The following is a 20,025-nucleotide window of genomic DNA, read 5'->3' on the forward strand; positions in this document are numbered from 1 at the left end:
TATTTTGTTCATCAGGATGTAACGATGTGAGCTATTTTTTTTTTTCCAGCTCCTTGTCACCGTCTGAGCACAATTAATTCAATGCAGAGGCCAACATTTTCCTCAAGTCTTTTCTTTCTCTAAACTTAATTGGAAGCGTAAATGCTTTGTAAGACGGCGCCACAGAGCGCTTTCGATAAATTGGTAAACTCAAGTTTTGTGTCCCGGCGCTCGTCCACACGTCTGACCCATCGGCTATTTGACTGTCTCTGTGTGTGTCTGAACCTTTGACCTGTCAATTCATACTTTTGTTTACCTCACTTGACAAAACATCAAGATGAGTATTACTTGGAGGGGAAGGAAAACACAGGGAGTGAATACAGAACGCCTGTAATTGGGTCTTATTTCACAACCAGAAAATACAGAGGAGAGCGCCTTGGTTTGCATGAGAATCACAACAGCTGTTGACTGTTATTTTGATGAGAACGAGTTTGACTATTCAACTGCGGTACATAGATAGCGAGCAAACTGACAAACAAACAAATGCAGTCCAAAGGGTCACAGGTGAAAAAACATCTGGGCCTCTCAAAAGGAATATTAATCGGGGTTTGTGGTCTCCCTTGACAACCATCATTTAACTCCAGTGGTGAAGCGGTGACAGTAATGTAAATCTAAAAATAAATAAATGGAGACTATGAAATGGAAATTCAGATATTTTTCAGCCCAGGTCTTATTCTCATGATTACTATAATTGTGTGTGTGCTGACTAAAGACAGAGAGAGAGAGAGAGAGAGAACAGAGAAATGAGAAAAGTAAAGCTTTCCGACTAAACGTACATTTTACATAAATCATTTCAAAGAGAAAATGGCAAGGGGGAGAACAATGGAAGAATGATTTTCAACAAGTTATCTTGCTTATTAATGTGATAGTTTAGATTTTTATTTGAAGTAGGGTTGTATGAGGTACTTGGACATAGATGGCGGACGACAAGCCCCCGTTTAAAGAAAAGGTTCACTTAAAAAATCAGTTCAGTTGTTCACTGTAAGCCAAATATCACTCTCTCCAAAGCAGCCAGACACCTTTGACAAAAACTGTAATTTAATCTCAGAGTTGGTCTTCTACCGCTGCTTTGATCGGTTACTTTGTCATTATTGTGTGATTTTTGTGAAAAAAAAAAGAACTAGAAGTCGGTTCATCTCAAAAGCGGTATCTCAAAATAATGAATTAGCTCAAAATAATGTTTCAGTCAGATGATTTTTTTTAGCAAAAAAGGGTACAAGATTGGTGAAGCACAACTGCAAATGCTGTCTTTTTTTTTTTTTATTCCACACATTCCACTTCCTTGTATAAACCTGGCACCTACATTACCCACAATGCAGCTTGTCTGCAGACAGTTAGATCAGAGATTCAAGTGTGTTATTCTGCTATTGTAGCCTCAACGGCCTCAAGCAGAGATGATGAGTGTGCTATAGAGGTCTGGTGAGCTCACTTCTTTTTAACTCCACACTCCCAGATTCTTTTCATTTTCAAACTTGTAGTCAAGTTCAGTGTCATTCAGTCTCACAGGAATCAGACCACATTATCGTTAGGTGCATGTACTTTGGGTAAATTCATATAGACACAGTAGGTGTATAAAATTTATTAAGCTGGAAATAGACAGAAGTGTGACCTTCTGAATGTCACGTTCAGTGTAACATTAAAAATTATCTTGTACTTGCATATAATAATGAAAATCTTGAAATGAGAATATATCCCTTCAGATTTCTTACTAATCAGTGTGATATAATATTACCACTGCCATGTTCCACATAAAAGGCTTTTCTCTGTTTACCTGACTTGAGTAAAAGATTATGGATCGTAAGTTGGGAGCTTATGTTTCGTATCTCCAAAAGCTGATACGTCTATCTGACTTTGTGACTTTGATGTCACTGTTTCCTGATGTACGAATGAAAGTCAGAGAGACGCTTTATCTCATTTAAACCCGAACATCTGCTTTATTACGGTAGATCCCGTTTCAATCTATAAATAAAGCTGTAAATGTACAGAAACATACTGTGGAGCACAATATGAATAAATAAATTAATAAATAAGCTGCGGTATCTTATAATAAGAACATCCTCTTGTTATAATGAGATGCTTTTTTCATGAGACTATAAGCACTGGATCTCATAAGCCAGAGCTGAAGGTTAGACAGAGGAACAAAGATAGTGGAACATGCTGTCCCATAAAGAATAGTGCAGCTCTCAAATTTCACTTTGCTTCTCTCTCTGATGGAGTTGACAAAGTCCTTTGTAGTATCCGCATACTGATGACAATCCCATTAAATATTATACTGCTCAGCGAGAGCACAGTCCCCATTGTGCTTTGGCGCTGAAAGGGAGAAAGAGTTGACTAGTTCATCAGTGGCCTCTTCCTGTTTTGCGCTGTATTGCATTTTAACCTGATGGACTGTAAAAAGCAGCTCAGAGTATGATGGAGGCTGCCAACCATGCTTCGCTTGATTGTTTGAGACAGTTTTTTTTTTTTTTTAAAGGACCAGTACGTAAGATTTAGGGGGAAATGGAGCATAATGTTTATAAGAATTTTCCATCATGTTTATTCACCTGAAAACAAGAAGCACTGTTCTCGTTACCTTTTGGCAAGTGAAAAAACCAGTAGTAAAACAAAATATTTTCTGCTTTATTTAATACAAAAGCCTGGACTCTTGGATCCTCATCAGTTTAATTTGACCAACAAATCCAGCTTTAAAGTGACATTATGACCATTTGCTTCTCCTTTCTTTAGCTTTTCTGTTAAAAAATTGCCCTGACTTCTTGTTGAATCTTTGTACAGTCGGTTACACAGCAGCTCTTTCCCATTTTAGATGTGTTTTTTGTGTTTTCGCTGCTTTCAAGCCGAACACTTTTAACGTGAAGCAGTTGCAGTAGGAAACATTGGGTTGGTATCAGGTCTTGCTCCCTTATGCTGTCACTGTGGCAGCTGATCTCCTCCTCAGGGCAGGACAAGTGACCGCTGCATTTCCGCCCCCCAGCAGCTTCTCCGAAAATCCAAATGGATTTGCAATATAGGAAGCACGGGAAAGGAGGATTTGGCAGTTGAGGAATGGATGGAAAGCACAATATGAGCTGGTTGAGGTGGGTTGCAGAGGCCTCACAGGCCAGTCTCTCTACAGTGGACCGCAAAGAAGAGCTGGACACAAGCTTGATCACCCCTGGCTGGTTCAGTGTGACCTGAAACACCTGTTGACCCCGAGTTCATCTCTGAGATTATGTCCAGGTTGCACCACATTGTGTGTCAAAAATCTTGGGTTTGTATTAGTAATTTGCTGCAGCACTGACACAGTGTAAAGAAAGTGAACAGCAACTCAATAAGATGAACGTACTGTTTCCTGTGAATCCCTCAATCCATAAAATGACCATTGCAGAAAAAACGAGACCATAAATAGTATCAGAAACGTGGTTTGATTTCCCAAAAATGCTTAAGGATTCGACTGTCTTATCTTTGATGACACCAGAGGCTGTTTTTCAGTATATGTATCTGACTGCAAGACCTCTGAGAGTCAAACATGAGGATTCTCTGCAGGGTGACTGCTGTTCATGTCAGTAAGCCTGCCTCATGTCCCAACAGGCTGCTGTGGGTCAGTCAGCTCGGACAGAGTGCAGCCACTGACAGGGACAAAGGGAAGAATGAAAATGAAGATGCCACATAAACACATGGGAGAACCATTCAATTCGGTCTGGTACCTAAAATGCATTGCTTGGCATTTTTCTAACTGACCCAGCCCACACAAGCACATTTCCAACCTTTAAAATATGCATAATGGCGAATAAAAAGAAAAGAAAACGTCTCCCCTTCAATGATTTTACTAAACCCTTATTCCAATGCTGATATTAGCAAACACAGGCGATGCAAAAAGGGTTTCAAGTATATTTTCATTTTGAATTATTTGATATAATCCTTCCACCTCAAGCTCTAGATTTGTAATTGTAACCCATTTATTGTAATGAGCATTAAATCCCCTTACAGTTATGTGAGCACACTCCATTTATTTTTGATTAAAATATCCTGCACGATTTCTGCAGACTCCTTGACAAAATGGTAATTAAAGAATACAAATCCTCTCATTGCTTTAATAAAGGAAATTAATTCAGTCCATAGTTTTTTTTTGTATTGCCACTATCGCCACAAATTGAAGTGGGCCTCAGTCGTGTGGGAGATGAGCATCCGATGACTATACATTACAGAGAGTTCATCCAATTCAGCACAAAATATCACACAAAAGGCAGAAGAAAGAGGGTACATTAGGATATTCGGTTGCACTTCATCTTACAGTACACTAATAACATAACAACCCATACTTTGTATCAAATTAGACAGAAATAGAAATGTGTTCTTTATCAGACATTATTAGACCCTTATAAGGCTTAATGAGAGGGTGATTTGGGAAACATTACAACAAAACTGTGCAGTAAACCAAAGTGAAAGCCATGAAGGCCATGCAGAAGGTCCTTAATAGGTCATGAAAAATGTTTAAACAAAATATTTTTAAGTTTCTGTTTCATTAATTTGAAATTACCATAAAAGATTTGTTTAATTGCAAGCCATGGGATTTTAATAATATGTTATCCTTCAATTATCTGACCCAACTTAACATGTGTTACACCCTATTTTATATTTCTCATCACTGGTACAATTAATCAGAGTTGTGATTAAAGAAAAAAATTTCAGATTTCAAATTGAGCTGTGGCATTCTTAAGGTAGTGGATGGCTGCTGTGGGCAGATAATGTGATTTAATCAAAGAAGTAGGTATCGATCTACTCTGCCAGTTGTTTGGGACCCGTCTCAAGAAGCAGATATGTGATCTGACTTCGGTTTACAGTACAGTAATGTTGTGATGTGTCTCTAATTACCCTCTAAAGACTGATAGTCTTTAATTAGTACTGTCTAATGAAGAATATTATTTCTATTTGATACAAAGTACAGTCATGTTTACATCTCGTTAGTGTACCATGTATGATGTCTGATAGGGTAGGTCCATGATATAACACCTTATTATCACATGTGGTAGCTGTATAACCAAATAGCAATGAAAATAATCATTTTCTAAAGTTTTTTCCTCTATGTTGCTGCATGGTGCACTTGATTCCACCTAATAAATAATGTACAAACACATATTGATTAATGCACCTCGAGAGGAAATACTTTGGATGCTTGGAAAGGCCCAAAAGCCCACATGTTTTGAGGTCTGCCTCTGATTGGCTCTTTATGGCCAAAGGCAAAGAGTGGTCCTTGCATGGTGCCATACTAATGGGGATTTCATACCAGGGTTATGAATTATGATTCTGTCTTGCCACATACTTTATTTAATTTGCCAAACTGCTAACAGTGAATACACTGAGATTCAGGTTGGTGCAGGGAAGGAAAATGTGTGTTTTCATTGTGCCTTCAGCCATGGAGCAGCTGCTTATCTAATACAAAGAGCCTATGTCAAAAGGTTGATATGATTGATATTTCTTATTTCAGATATTCATAAAGGGCATTCCTTTAACCTTGCAAGTCTGTTTCTGTTGCACCAGCACGGCTGATAAACAGCACAGACCTGAAACTCTCCTGTGTATCGCAGTAAACATGACAGCATCTCCCGTGTTTACGGTCACATGTATAAATCATGTCAAGGGAGAAATAAATTCTTTATTTATCTGTATATCTTCCACTGCATCCATTAAAAGTTATGCAGCATTAAACTGAGAGAACGGTTGATTTTAAACCAAATGACTGTTTGTCAATAAGGATGTCATGCATCAGTCATAGTTTATTATAGACTGCGGTAGTGGTTATTATAAGAAATTATCCTGGCTGCGGTTTAATTGCATCATTTTCTTTGTCACGTCTGCTCTGCCCACGTGTTGGCGCCTATCTCTATCTATTTACTATCCAGGTCTTAAGTTAGACCTCTGCAGCTTTCTGAATCGCCTCATTGACAGTGAGTTAGGTCATGAACACCCCCAGGCATCGATAATTACGGTCTGACATGTCCTGCACAGCAACACGCTGACCGTCAAGTTTAGTTTATAGCCACAAAGACCAATGTGCTATGACACTGTTGACATATTACACCAAATGAGCTAGTAAAAAAAAAAACAGTGCAGTACAGTATGTTGCCAAAGCGACTTAACAAGCTCTGATGGCTAAATGAAATAAGAGGTAAACACATTCGGTGATAAGGTGCTAGATTTTGCTTCGAGGAAAGCTTGAGCACAGTTCTTGGACACCCAGTGTATTCTTTGGAAACTGTAAAGCATTTTACATTGTGCCTCCCAGAGGCTTGGATGTGATCTGAAAAGTAAATTAAATTAGACAGTGCTTAAGGTGGAAACAGTGCACCAACCACGGTTATGATGAATGAATGGTGACAGTTGTCTCCAGCGCTGCATGTTACATGAACTTGTACTGAATTTTGTCTGACAACTGCAGTCAGACGCTAATGCATCAATAACACATTATTACTTTCCTGTCTGGCGCAATCAGCAATAACCTACATTTCTCAGGTGTATTTATTTAACAAATGAGAGGGAGATATGAGAGAGAGAGTGGGCTTTTGCAGGAAGTCGTGTTGGTGTTATGAATCCAAAATGCTACTAAAACCCACCATGGCAGTTACTTCTTTGAGTTCTGGGCCATAAATGAATAAATTATTGCAGTGTCTCTCTATGATGCCTGAACAGCGGTTAGGCACATTTAGTATACTGTGAAAGCCCCCCAGTTTTAGCACTATGGACAGCGACAGACAACACTAAGCACATTATACTGTTGGTTGTTTGTTGTAAATGATGCCACAGTTTCAGCACCATGGACAGGACTAACACTGGTTGTTTGTTTTAAATAATGCTTCATTCATTCAGTCTCAGCACCATGTACAGAGCTAGTACAGCTGTTCATTTTAAATAATGATGCATTCTTCCTAGAGCCCATCAAATCAAAGGTACTGCACAATGTGCAAAGTGATAACAAACCATCGAAAACTAACACTGTGCATTGTGCATGCAGAAAAAATTTGACCTGAGTAGCATTCAACACCCTTTTATTTGCCTTTTGACACATAAAAAGTCCTCTAAATTACAGTAACCCCCCCCCCCATGTAGTGAACAGTGAATAAATTAACAATGCAGGACAGAGTCTACCACTGTGAATGTATTTGTGTCGAACTGGCCAGGATAAAGTGGAGTTGAAGAATAGGTCTGTGCCTGAAACTATTCCCAAAAGAATTCCACTTTGTAGTATATTCACCATTTTGTAGTAGTGAGAATTATTCTACCCCATAAGGGACTCAGACTATTCAATAAGGCTTGTGAAAAGCAGATTCATGCTAGTTATGAAACCACTAAGATTGTGGATTTTACATCCAGAACAAAATCCAAAATATTTAAATGACTGAAACATTAAAGAAATTACCTCAGTTAGTGTCTTAACCTTTTTTTTATGCATACAACACATTATATAGCTCCTATATGGAATTATCGGTGATAGTGAGCAGTGAATAAGTGAATCATTTCATTAATGCTGTCATCTGTTTGTTCTAAATTGTGCCACACTCTGTAAATGGGGTTTGCTGAGAACATTTTCTTTGTTTGGTTGTTTTCAATATTTCCTTATTCCATCAGTTTCTCAATCGTAGATGTTGGCGATTGCATGGTTTGTCTTAAGTATTCTGCATGTCCTCTGTTTTATCACCATGGACAGGGCTTAGTGACATATGATTTGTTTGTTCATTTTTGTTTTGTTTGTTTGTTTTGTCCTAGATGTGCTACAATTTACTTTCAGTACCATGGACAGGACTGCATAACAATAGCTCTTTTCCAGACTACATACTAATATGAATGAATGTCAACCAGACTTCAGAATATTGCTGCCTATCAAACTTAAAACGTCTCCAAAGACTTAATGGTTATTTTTGTTGTTTACTGACATGTTCAAAATACTGTTTTACAACCTTCATCTGCAGTGTGTTTAAACGGTTTCCAGCTGTGAGCATTTTCTTGCATCAAAGGAATATTAAAAATCGCAGTATGCATTCATAGTTTTTTGTGTGTACTTGATTTAAAGTATGACAATCTCAAACCTTGCTTAGAATGAATGAGTAGTATGCAAACAGGACACAGCTTTTGATTCTGTATGCTGAACCACACCGTGGACAGAGCTGGGCTGACAATGATACCGTTGCTTGTTTGTCATAGTCACCAAATTTCAGCACCGGTGGTGGCGTGATACTGTTCTTTATTTGTCCTGAATGTGTTACACTTCCTCAGTTTCAGCATCATGGACGGTAACAGTTATATGCAGTGTTTATACTAATTGTCTTAATATCAACATGCTCATACTCATCTTACACTAACAGGGAGTGATATAATATGTGTTGACAGTCGATGTCAATCACGTCGTGACTTCAACATATCACTGCCGATCAAACTTCTCTAAAAGAGACAAAAATGATTTTCCAAAGACGTAGTAGTTACTTGCTGAGTGGTTCAAAACACCTCGTCCATTGTCTTGCATCGAAGGGAGTTTTCTTTCCGTTTTTTTTGTATATTTCTTTTGAAGTTATGATCTCAAACCCTGCTTAGAATCAGTAAGTGGTAGCAATTAAGACAAAGCTATGGATACTATTATTGAACTAGACTTTGAGCATCGCTGACAGGGTTTGATGTTATTACTGTAATGTGATTCTTTTGCTTGTCCTTGCTGTGCTATATTCTGTTTCAGCACTATGAACATAACTTAGTAATCTTAAGATTGTAATACTGTTTTTGTCCTTGCTACATTTCAGTTTCAGCATCATGGACATGACTGCAAAATAATAAAGTATAACTGCTCTTTTCCATACTACATGTGTGGAGTATGTATTGTGTAAATTGTCTTAATATCAACGTACTTTACCTTTTTTTTACTCACAGGCAATGATAGAATATGTCTTGAGAATGAATGTCAATCAAACTGCAACTTCAGCATGTTAACGCTGAATAATCTTCACCAATAGAGACATAAATGTTTATTTAACTTGATGGTTGTCTTGCTGTCTTCTGGGCTGTTTTACCTTCCTCTGCAATTTGTTTAAATGTTTTCCAGCTGTGAGTGTCTTGTTGCATCAAAGAAATATTAAAAAATCAGCATGTTGCAGTATACTTGATTTAAAGTATTACAATCTGAAAACCTGCTTAGAATTAGTGAGTAGTATGCAATTAGCACACAGTTTTGGATTTTGTTGTTGAGCTACACTTTCAGCACCATGGAAGTTGTTGCGTTTCCTAAAATTGCAACACCATGGATAAGACTGCATAACAATAAAAGTATATCTGTGTCTGTATTACATTACCACACACTAACTGTATGCTGTATTTTCTATACAAATTGTCTTATTATCAACACATTTAACCATTTTACACCAACAGACACGACATAATGTGTTAACAGTGAGTGTCAGTCAAGCTGCGACTTCAGAAACTCACTGCCAATCAGATTTTCCAATGACTTGGTTGTTGTTATTGTTGTTTTCTGAGCTGTTCACAACCAGCATCCACCATTTGTTTAAATGTTTTCCAGCTGTGAGCATCTTTTTGCATCAAAATAAGATTAAAAATGTTAAGTATGTTAATACAATAATTTTGTTTTCTTGTCCTCAGTGTACTAAATTCTATTTCAGCAGCATGGACAGGGCTGCAAAATATTAAATGCATAAGTGTGCCTCTATTACATGTGACATACTAATTGTATATAGTATGTACTACACAACTTGTCTTATTATTATCAATATACTAAACCATTTTGTGTGGACAGTAATTGTCAACCCAGCTGTCAGGATGTTGCTGCTATCAAACTGTTTTTTCAAGGACTTTTGTTGTTATCTGCATTGTTCAAAAAACAGTTTTACAACCATTATCAGCATCAGCATCATTTGTTTAAATGTTTTCCAGCTGTGAGCATCTTGTCTTTTTTTTCTTAGCATCAAAGGCAGATTAAAAATCAAAAATCTTTAGTATGCATTCCGACTCTTTTGTTTATACTTGATTTAAAATCTCATAATCTCAAAGTCTGCTTAGAATTAGAAGGAAGAATGCAATCAGGACACAACTGGATACTATTTAAACATTTCACACTAAGAAGCAACGATACAACATGTTTGGACAATGAATGTCAATCAAGCTTTGACTTCAGAAAGTCGCTGCCAATCAAATTTCACCGATGGAGACAAAATGTTTTGTCAAAGACTTATTTTGTTGTTTGAGTTGTTCAGAAAACATTTTACAACCATCGGCAGCAATTTGTTTAAAATGTTTTCCAGCTGTGAACATCTCAATTTTAATCATCAAAGGGAGATTAAAAAAAAAAAAAAAATCTTTGATATGCTTACCGACTGTTGTGTGTATACTTGTATATACAAAACAGACAAATTGTCTTATTATCAACATACCTTTTTACACCAACAGGCAATAATACAATTTGTGTTAACAACGAATGTCAATCAAGTTGTGACTTCAGAAATGAACTGCAAATAAATTTCACTGAAAAGATTTGACTTGATAGTTGTTTTCTTTACTTCTGGGTTGTTCACGGAACTGTTTACCTTCATCTGCAATTTCTTTAAATAATCTCCAGCTGTGAGCATCTTTTTACATTAAAGAGACTGAAAATCAGCAATATGCATTCTGACTTTTTGTGTATAGTTGATTTAAAGCATTACAAACCTGGGCTGCAGCTGTGGATACTATTGTTGAACTACATTTTCAGCACCCTGGACAGAGCTCTTATTAGTATGATAATTTTTCAGCTTGTCCTCAACGTGCTATATTGTGTCTCAGCACCATGGACCAGGTAGGGTTGAATATAATACCGTTGCTCGTCTTATTCACCAAATGTCAGCATCGCCGACAGTGCTGACATGATATTAAGCACATAATACCGTTTGTCTTGAACGTGCTACTCTTCCTCAGTTTCAACACCATAGACAAGCCTGCATAATATTAAAAGTGTGCACACAAGGTGCAACATATTCAGCTATATTATGCTATAAGTCGGTGACACAATATGTGTTGATGATGAATGTCCATGAAGCTGTGACTTCAGAAAGTCCCTGCCAGTCAGACCTCTCAAAAAGAAACTATAATGATGCAACTATTTTACAATCATCATCTTCAATTTGTTTGAATGATTTCCACTTGTGAACATCTCTTATTCTCTAAAGTATTACAAGCTGCTTATAATAAACAAGTAGTGTGCAATTGAGAGACAGCTTTGGATATTATTGTCAAACTACACTTTCAGCACCACAGACAGAGCTGGGTGATGCCGTCGTTACTATAATTTTTTTTGTTTGCTTGTCCTCCTACTTGTTTACTATCTCTTGTTTCAGCACCGTGGACAGAGGAGTGATGTTATTTAGTAACTAGTATGAATTAGGACACAAGTTGTAGATGCTGGGTTTTTGTTTGTTTGTCCACATCTGTACTATATTCTGTTGCAGTATGTAACTGGTGTTTATTTGTCATATTTGCCTGATTTCAGCACCATAAACAGAGCTGTTGTTAGAATAATACTTTGCTTGTCCTCAGTGTCCTAGAATCTGTTTCAGCACCATGGACAGAGTATAATACCGTCGCTTGTTTGTCATAGTCGCCACATTTCAGCACCATGGACAGCGCTGGAATGACATTAAGGGCATAACACCGTTTGTCCTGAATGTGCTGCACTTCCTCAGTTTTTCCTCTCCACGGGCAGATGTGCCTGCTGTTAACGACGCAGTTATGTTTGTCTTAAATGTGCCACGCGTGCATAACGTTGACCACCCCCACTGTAATAACCTCGCACGCCTCTGCCTTCGTCTCTCATAAGAGGACAGAAAACATGCGGCGCATGAAAAGCTCGTGCCTCTGCTGAATGAAACGAAAGCATGTCTGGATGCCGCCTCGGCGCTGACACCGAGTGAGCTCTGCATCTTTAAAACAGAAAAAAAAAAAAAAAAAAAAAGCCGAAGGAAAACACACAACCAGCTCAGTCATAACTGTGGGATGATAAGGACTACCTCTTTTTACTTTTGGAGAGAGCCAAGCCGTTAGGAGAGCATTCAGCATCAGCTGTTCAACACTGGTCTCTCATTGCTGGAAGTCGGGGCTGAATCAGTCACATGACAGAACTGGAGGCAGAGATCTAGAGAAAAGGCACAGCATTTCGGCTTGCACCGCCATACTGTATTTTGAGCCATATCACATTTTTATTGCAACATTTTACTCCCGCTCGGTGAGTACCTTTCCAATGGCTTTTTTGTAAGCATTTTTTGTCTTTTTAATTGCCCCCTTTTTTATTTTTCCTCCTTTTGCTGGTGTTTGAATTTGAGCATTGACATGGTGGTTTTGAGCGTTTTTCTACATCCCAGGCTTCAAGTTTTTAGCATGCAGTTATTCTGATCGAGAGTGCCAAGAGGGTAAACGGGTGCGATATCGGTCTTGAGAAAGCCTTTACTTGCTTGCAGTTTTGTTTCGAGGGTCGAAACCAAGCGGCTTTTGTCAGTATTGAGATTTTTCAAAACATTTATTGGTGGTTTTGAAACATTTTTATTTTTTTGTTTCTGTCGACTTTTGCTGTTGCTATGCTTTGGTTTGCATTTTGCAGTGTTGTTTGTTGCCTTCGAGTTTTGTGATTTTGATGTCTCGGTGGATCTCACCGATCAAACCCCCCTTTGCTTTTACTTTGTTTCCTCTTTTCTTTATAAAAGAAAAAAAAGGAGTCATTTTTAAAGCCCGGTGACGTTTTAACGTGCTACTTTTCTTGCAGCTGAGCTCACAGGTTTGTTGTTTTTGTGTTTCTCTCTCTTTTTTCGATTTCATTATACTTTTGCTGGTGGCAGTGTCAAGTATTTTTGGATGTTATCGTTTTTTTTGACTAGATGATGCTGGGTGGACGAGGGGAGTTTTGATTCTTGGGGGAGTTTCAATGCGTTTTTGTTTTCTGTATCAACGAGGATGAACAGACATTTTCCCTTTTGCAGGTATATAATAATAATAATGAGTGGATGAGTGACACGTTTCTGTATTTACAATAAAGAATGAGGTGACAGAAATATGCACCTGTGGCTGACGTGTTATTTCGCAAAAGGCTGGCCAAATTGCTCATTAGAGATCAGGCATTTCTTTTATCAATGTTATCTGAAGGTTACCTGATCTGATCTGATCGATGTGTCCGTAATGCTTCACGACCAACAATGCAAGAACGAGGATCGGAAATCACACGCAGGTCGCTTGATCACAATGTTTTCTTTGTGTTTGAGTTCAACAATCTTCACGCCGTCCGCAGCTGAGGAATAAATGTAAGTAGCTGCATTCAGGTCCCTTTGGAAGGATGCACTGTAACGACTGTAATGATCTCCCACTGATCAACTATCAAAACTCCATCCATGTATCGACAGTTTCCTTTGCTGCAGCAGGCGTCTCTTTAAACTGCAGTACTTCTGTAGGCTGTATGCTACCAAGTTGGGCTCAATAGGATAACCACAGTTTGCACCACAGTACAGTATGTCATGGGCTACACTTAAGTGCCCTCCTTATTGCTGGACAAACTCAAATCGGCTTTTGTGGGCCTAGATTCATAAATACTCCTGGATTTGTCACATCTGATTTTGCAGGAAATGAATATAGAGCCACTGACGGGGACTAAAAGAGGACTTAGAGTGAATTAATCCTTCAAGAGGCAGGTTTAACTTCAGATTATTGGTGTGCTGCAGGAAATGCAAACATAAGTAAAGAGATGTCATGTAGGCTTAGGAGGGGGCATGGCTTGCAACCAGGTACTGGAATTATTTCCACATGTGTTTCGTAGGCTACAGTACTGCTGTGTGTGTCTCCTGCGAGTAGATCTACTGTAACACTGCTGTCTGTCCATGTAGCTTCCTCTAAGTTTAGTAGGTTTTTATTGATACCAATACTGATACTGCTTATCAATACCAATTAGGGATGTAACAATATATTGAATATGGCAAACTGCTACAGACTGCTGCATTATTTTTGTCAATTCATGCCAGGTTTGCACATTAAAATTCATTTAGGACGTTTTTTAATATCATGTTAAATATTGTGTCATGCACTTTTTATTATGGTATTATTATACCTCGAATTCTTGGTGTTGTTACATCCCTAATACCAATAGTGATACTCTTATTGACACTACTCACCATAATTTGGTGCAAAAAACATAAAGGCAGGACATGAAAAGATGTAAAAAGATTCAACAGTTTTTTTTATTATTACTTCTTTACAGAAGTAAGAAGTTAAATTGTGTCCTGAGGAACTGCATTCAGCTGTTTCTTAATCAAATTTAGTCAAATGAGTCCACACTTTAGAAAGTTTTGCTCTGTTTATTTAATGTTACATAAATACCTATAGTAGTGTTGTTTATCCAAGAGCTTATTGATCACCAGTACCAGTTTAGTACCTCTCTTTGTTTGTTTGTTTTTTTTTATACTTTATATTTTTCCCAAACTAATTTCAAACATGCACAAACATTTTTGTGCAAACAGCAGCAGCAAAAGGAAAAAAAAGAAGAAAAGTGGGAGACATGACAGACAGGATGGACATGCATAAACAAATACACACACATACATGCCTGAGTGCACATTCTTAATACAAGGAGTGGACAATTACAGTCATTTTGATAATGTAATTATGATTTCACATCATCTAAAATTCACCTTTTCTCAACCACATCCTCCATATTCCTTACTTTGTGAGTCACTTTCTCCATAAGTTGTACTACTTTTACTTTTTTCGCTCTTTTGCTGTTTGCTTCGGTGGAAGCAGTTCTTGATACCCATCCCTAAAGTTTAGTCTGCATTTTAGGAGTCAAAAAGTACTGCTACTCAACAAAAACCAACACACATTATTTGAATTTTTTTTTCACTATTCCTGGACTAAAATAATTTTTCTGTGCATTAGTGGCTTTAATGGCATTCAGCTTGTGCATCATCTCATCACTTTGCTCCATTCTGATGCATATATATTCAGTTTAGCAGAACACAGGTTTTGTCAGCGCAATATTGTAGGTCTATAAAATATATGAGAGTGGACCATTAAGTCTGAGTGTAGACCGTTAAGTCTGAGTGTCATTAAACAAGCTGACATGGTAGATCAGGATCACTGCGGTTTAATGTGGCGAAATGAAATATTGATAATTATTGAATGCAGAAGCAGGCAGGTAAATTTACATTTTTAATAAGTCAAACTTATTCGAGCAATTAAGATAATACATTTCATCATGTATTGACAAGCTGCTACCATCTATTGATCTGGAAAGATGTAGACAAAGAGCCACAGGGAGATTTTAATGGTTTTTAAGTTGTGAGATGATTTAGAAACAGTGGTCCAACCAAGAACGTGTCTTACGGTCTTTCCATTCAGTGTCTGGTCGTATCGAAGGCCCCTTGGAGACAGAGCTGTCATTAAACGGGTCCAAATGTGTGAATTATGAAGAGGAAGGGTGCAACAATTCAATCCAATAGTTTGATTTTGCTGCCATGACTCACTGCATCATCAAGTCTCATATTTTGCCCATGATTAAAGGGATAGTTTGGATTATTTGAAGAGTGGTTGTAAGAGGTACTTATCATAAGTAGTGTGTGAGCTACAGTGGATGCCAGTCAGTAGGCCCCTGTTAGGAGGAGCAAAGAAGCTAAGCAATGAACTGCTGTGGACAGGGTCAGCAACAAATGGTATTTTGGCCACTTAAAAAAATATAGAGTACACTTAAACTGATAGTGCTGTCTTTTAGGTTGACATTTTGACCACTTAAATTTGCTGTCAGACAGCCTTTTCTGATGGGAAACCTAAGCCAAATATTGCTCTCTCCAAACCAACCAAACCCCATAGGCAAAATCAATAATTGTACCTTGCAGAACACAGGAGCTGCTGGTATACAGCTACCTTGATCTGCTAGTTTGTTTCTGTTACTATGTCACTTTGGTGTCATAAAGGACAGTTTGCATTCACTAAAGTCACACAAGAACACAAAAAAAAACTAACCAACTGAGACGGTGCTCATGTGGTTTGCAAGATAAAATAACTGTTTCACCTATGGAGTTTGGTTGGCTTGGAGACAGCAATATTTGGCTGATATAACAGTGGTTTCCTGTCAGAAAAACACTGTCTGATGTCAAAGTTCAGAGGTGAAAATATCCTAAACACAATGTACACTTGAATTTATGTAGATTTTTTTAGGCAGACCTTTTTTTAAGTGGCCAAAACACCTTTTGCTGTTGACCCTGTCCACAGCAGTTCATTGCTAAGCTTCTGTGTGTCAACCAGCAACTTTGCCAGCTAATAAACTTACTATCCACTTAAAATAATCTGAGCTATCTCTTTAAATCTGATTCTTCCAAAATTAAAGCTCTACAAATCTAAAAGAGCTATTGAATTAATTCAGTCGTCAATAATTAAACACATTTAAGACTTACACCAAGTCACTAGTTAAAAGAATGACTTTAATTTTCAAGCCCTTTAACAGTATCTCGTTGTGATTGATGTTTTCAACAATTTCTTAAAGGCTGCACACTTTCCCAATGTTTATCTCTGCAGAACGGAGCCAAAACATTTGCTAAATTGAATCAAAAAGGGGCTTTTAGCATTAAGATGTGTAGCTGTGTAACATTTCAATACAAACTCTGTCAGTGACAAACCTTCGATTCAAAAAGATTCTGGTTCATTCAGTCATTTCACATGTTGTCTTTCAAACCCTGAATCCGAGCGTCACGACACATCGACATGTCTTCGCGCTCATAGTTGAGAGGTGTTTCTGCCACAGACAGTACGAGCTCCTGGACATCTCTCCCGCTAAGCATTATGATAGCTTCTATTACGTCCTGCGGTGTTGTGTCTCCCCTCCAGGCAGGTTTCCTGTTATCTAGGCCAAGCCAGACCTGCACAGGAGACTTGCAGAGAAATATGATAGCTCATGAATGGACATACCTCCGATAGCATGAATAAAACATCATGCAGAAGCAATGCGTGCACACTAAACGTGCTTAACTATGGGATGTATGTGGGTCTGTTCGTTGGTCTGAATGTGAGTGAGACAACAGTTTCAAGCCTGACAGAGCTGGACAAATGGAAACATGATTAGTATGCTGTGAAATGCATCTTTTATACACATGTTGTGTAGTCATTATGTGATGCTGCATTCAGTAGCACATATGAACACTGCAACCCACATACATGAATGTTAGAAGCACAGATGCATCTTCTGTTACATTTTTAACAAACTTCACCTCAGCCAGGCTTATTTAGTCTCAGTTTAAGAACACATGTACTGAATACTTTACAATCTAAATGTCAAGTACTATTAAGGCTGAGGAATATGTAGAAAAGAATCCATTTAAGCCGTTTCTTTGAGTCACTGTAAAATGTTGAAAGGGAGTCTGAAAGAAGTTCTAAGTTATATAAGAAGCAGCAGTGGAGCTTTATTTTGGGTTTGTTGGCCTTTTTGTTCCTAAATGCACACAAGTAGTTTCACTGTAATGTCCTTTTATGACCCACGTCAACCGAATGTGTGGTACCTTCAAAGTCATTCTTAAGTTTACACCCACCGATTTCTTGAATCCATTATGTAACTCACATCTAAGGGAGGAGGTTTAGTTTCAGAAGTGTGGGGGGGGCATCATCACAAGGTTCTTCAACCAGAGAGAAAGAAGGAAAGAAAGACGACCATTTTCTGCATTCATCTGCATTTATATCAATCTACAAAGTCAGTTAAGATCAAATTTGTAACCATGCTTTCCATAGTAATAGTATAACAAAAATAAACGTGTAAACATTGTGTAATTTACCTGCATTATTAAATGAGACGTGCAGAGCAAGTCCGAGGCATAAGATAACTAATTGGAGGCCACCAGAAGCCTCCAAGAGGGTCTAAAATGGATTTTTGTGATATATTATTGTCAGTGGTAATCATACAGAAAGCCAATATTATCCTGACAGACTGGAATGTTTTAAACCACTAGTATTAACTAACCAGCCGCCTGTGTCAGAGTTGGTGTCACGTTCATGCACACAATGAAGGCCAATTAGTGTTGATGTCAAAGTGGAAATAAAGACCAGGCCAGTGTTGTGAGTTTGGTACCTTTTTAAGATTAAAAACCATATAATGGTAAAACCTGCTAGGCTGATATTATAATGTTGTAAACAGTACCACTGCAACTAATAAGGGGTTTGATTAGGGGTGTGTTAGGTTTACACAAAGTGTGCAAATGATCGAGCGTTGTCAATAGTCAATAGTCAATAGCACAGAGGCAGTTGAAGGGCTCCAAATCAAACTCTGTTTAGGCTCACTGATGAATAATGTTGTATTTGCATGTTTACAACAAAGAATTAGAATCAAAATCATCTTCATTGGTAATGTATGTGCAGAATGTGACTTTCCATTGCTTTAAATGCACTAACACAGGAATACAACAGGCATGGCAGTTAAGAACAGGGACAACAAACATGAACAAATAAAGAAAAGGTGCAGGCAGGACTGTTATGTACTATTGGCGTGTCACGAAATCCATGATTCGATTTGATTTTTCATTCAAACATTTTTTTTATGGCTCTGACATTGTTAGACTCTCGACTTCTGACCCGGAGAAAGCCAGCGGCCCCCCCTAGAGGGAAAGGTGGCCTTGTGAGGAACCTGAACCCTAATCTGTGACACAGGTTTGATTGGGAAGTGAGTCTCTCCCAAGGCGAGCACACTGCTGCAGTCACGGAAAAGTACAGTGTTATATAAAGGGTAGATAAGTCACTTTAGTCAACCATAACCTTGTTAGATAAGCATATAATAACATGAAATAAATAAATGCATTACAATATTCACTCATTTCGAATGATTTTTGGTTTAAAAAGTAAATTGTGACAACCCTGTTATGTACACATGTGGAAAATAAATATTATCATTGATTTATTTAAGTCCTTGGAAAAAATAAACCTCAAGGGAGAATGAAAACTCATCAAAATCACACAAATTTCTCCCTGATATTATATATATAAATAGTGAGTTGAGTTTTTATTTATGTTGTTAGTCAGTGTTGAATTTTAGATCTAAGTGTCAACTTGTAAACAATAGAAACAGTGCAAAGAAATAAACATTGAATTATGGAGTGGATAATTACATGCAGTATACAAACATGTCCATGTACAGAATTAGCACCACAACCCCCACCAAGAAAAAGGGGCAGCCTTTATGTAGTTGGAGAGACAAAATCTGGGGCAAAAAAAAAAAAAACTAACTTACTTGTTGCGTCTATTAAAGTGCACAAGAGCCCTGTCCTAAATATAAGACTATTAATTATGAATAAAAGTGTATATTAAATGATAGGCTTTCTTCTTTTTTTTTTAACATAAAATAACATTCAAGAACCTGCACAGCCTCTACCAAGACAAAAGGGCAGCTTTTATGTACCTCGACAGACAAAATCCAGGGCAAAAGAAGTTACTAAATGACTTGTTGCTGCTCCTGAAGTGCACTACATTAACTCAAAAGACCGTATGAACATTTTTATCAACTCAGACTTTCTTTCCTCTGGATTTTGGCAGCTAGACGCCCTCAGCCGTATTTGTATGACCTCCTGGAGTATCGAGCTAAAACTGGCGTGCACGTCATGTTTTACCGTCTCAATGAGGCGTTCTCTTCCTGCTTCGCCCCCTTTTTAACAGACAAACAGCTTACCTTTGGCATGACTCATTCTGCTGAAACAAGCGTTAAGTACTTCACTGTCCGTTTCTGAGCTGTTAATTTGATAAGTGAGGGGATCTAGCACTTCATATTCTGGGCAATTAAACCCCTATCTGAAGAATAGGGTCAGGCTGAATGACTTCCCAGTGTCTATTATGGGAACCATTTGAGTTATAGCGCATCGTATAAATGAGCCGTCTGCGCCGACATGCTGAGACCCGATTATACTTTTAGAATTTCAGACAAAAACAAAGTTTCAGTTATATTCCATTAACATTTGGTCTTAAGACCATCATTCTTCA

General features: G+C 37.9%; 1 protein-coding gene across 3 annotated transcripts in view; it reads left to right on the forward strand.

Annotated features, from left to right (window-relative positions):
- The first annotated feature begins 11,632 nt into the window (after window positions 1-11,632).
- The window catches only part of LOC146307737 (RNA-binding Raly-like protein), a 138,994-nt gene continuing 130,601 nt past the window's right edge, over window positions 11,633-20,025 (forward strand). For 2 of the 3 annotated variants that reach the window (XM_084747653.1, XM_084747655.1), the window contains exon 1: window positions 11,634-12,268. The gene's annotated coding sequence lies outside the window, so the exon portion shown is untranslated. Of the gene's footprint in view, window positions 13,017-20,025 lie in introns of all 3 variants that reach the window. The other variant, XM_084747654.1, reaches the window with a different exon arrangement.

This window comes from Lutjanus erythropterus, chromosome 21 (genome assembly GCF_056507025.1).
Source record: "Lutjanus erythropterus isolate fLutEry1 chromosome 21, fLutEry1.hap2, whole genome shotgun sequence".
In the NCBI taxonomy this organism is placed as follows: Eukaryota; Metazoa; Chordata; class Actinopteri; order Lutjaniformes; family Lutjanidae; genus Lutjanus; species Lutjanus erythropterus.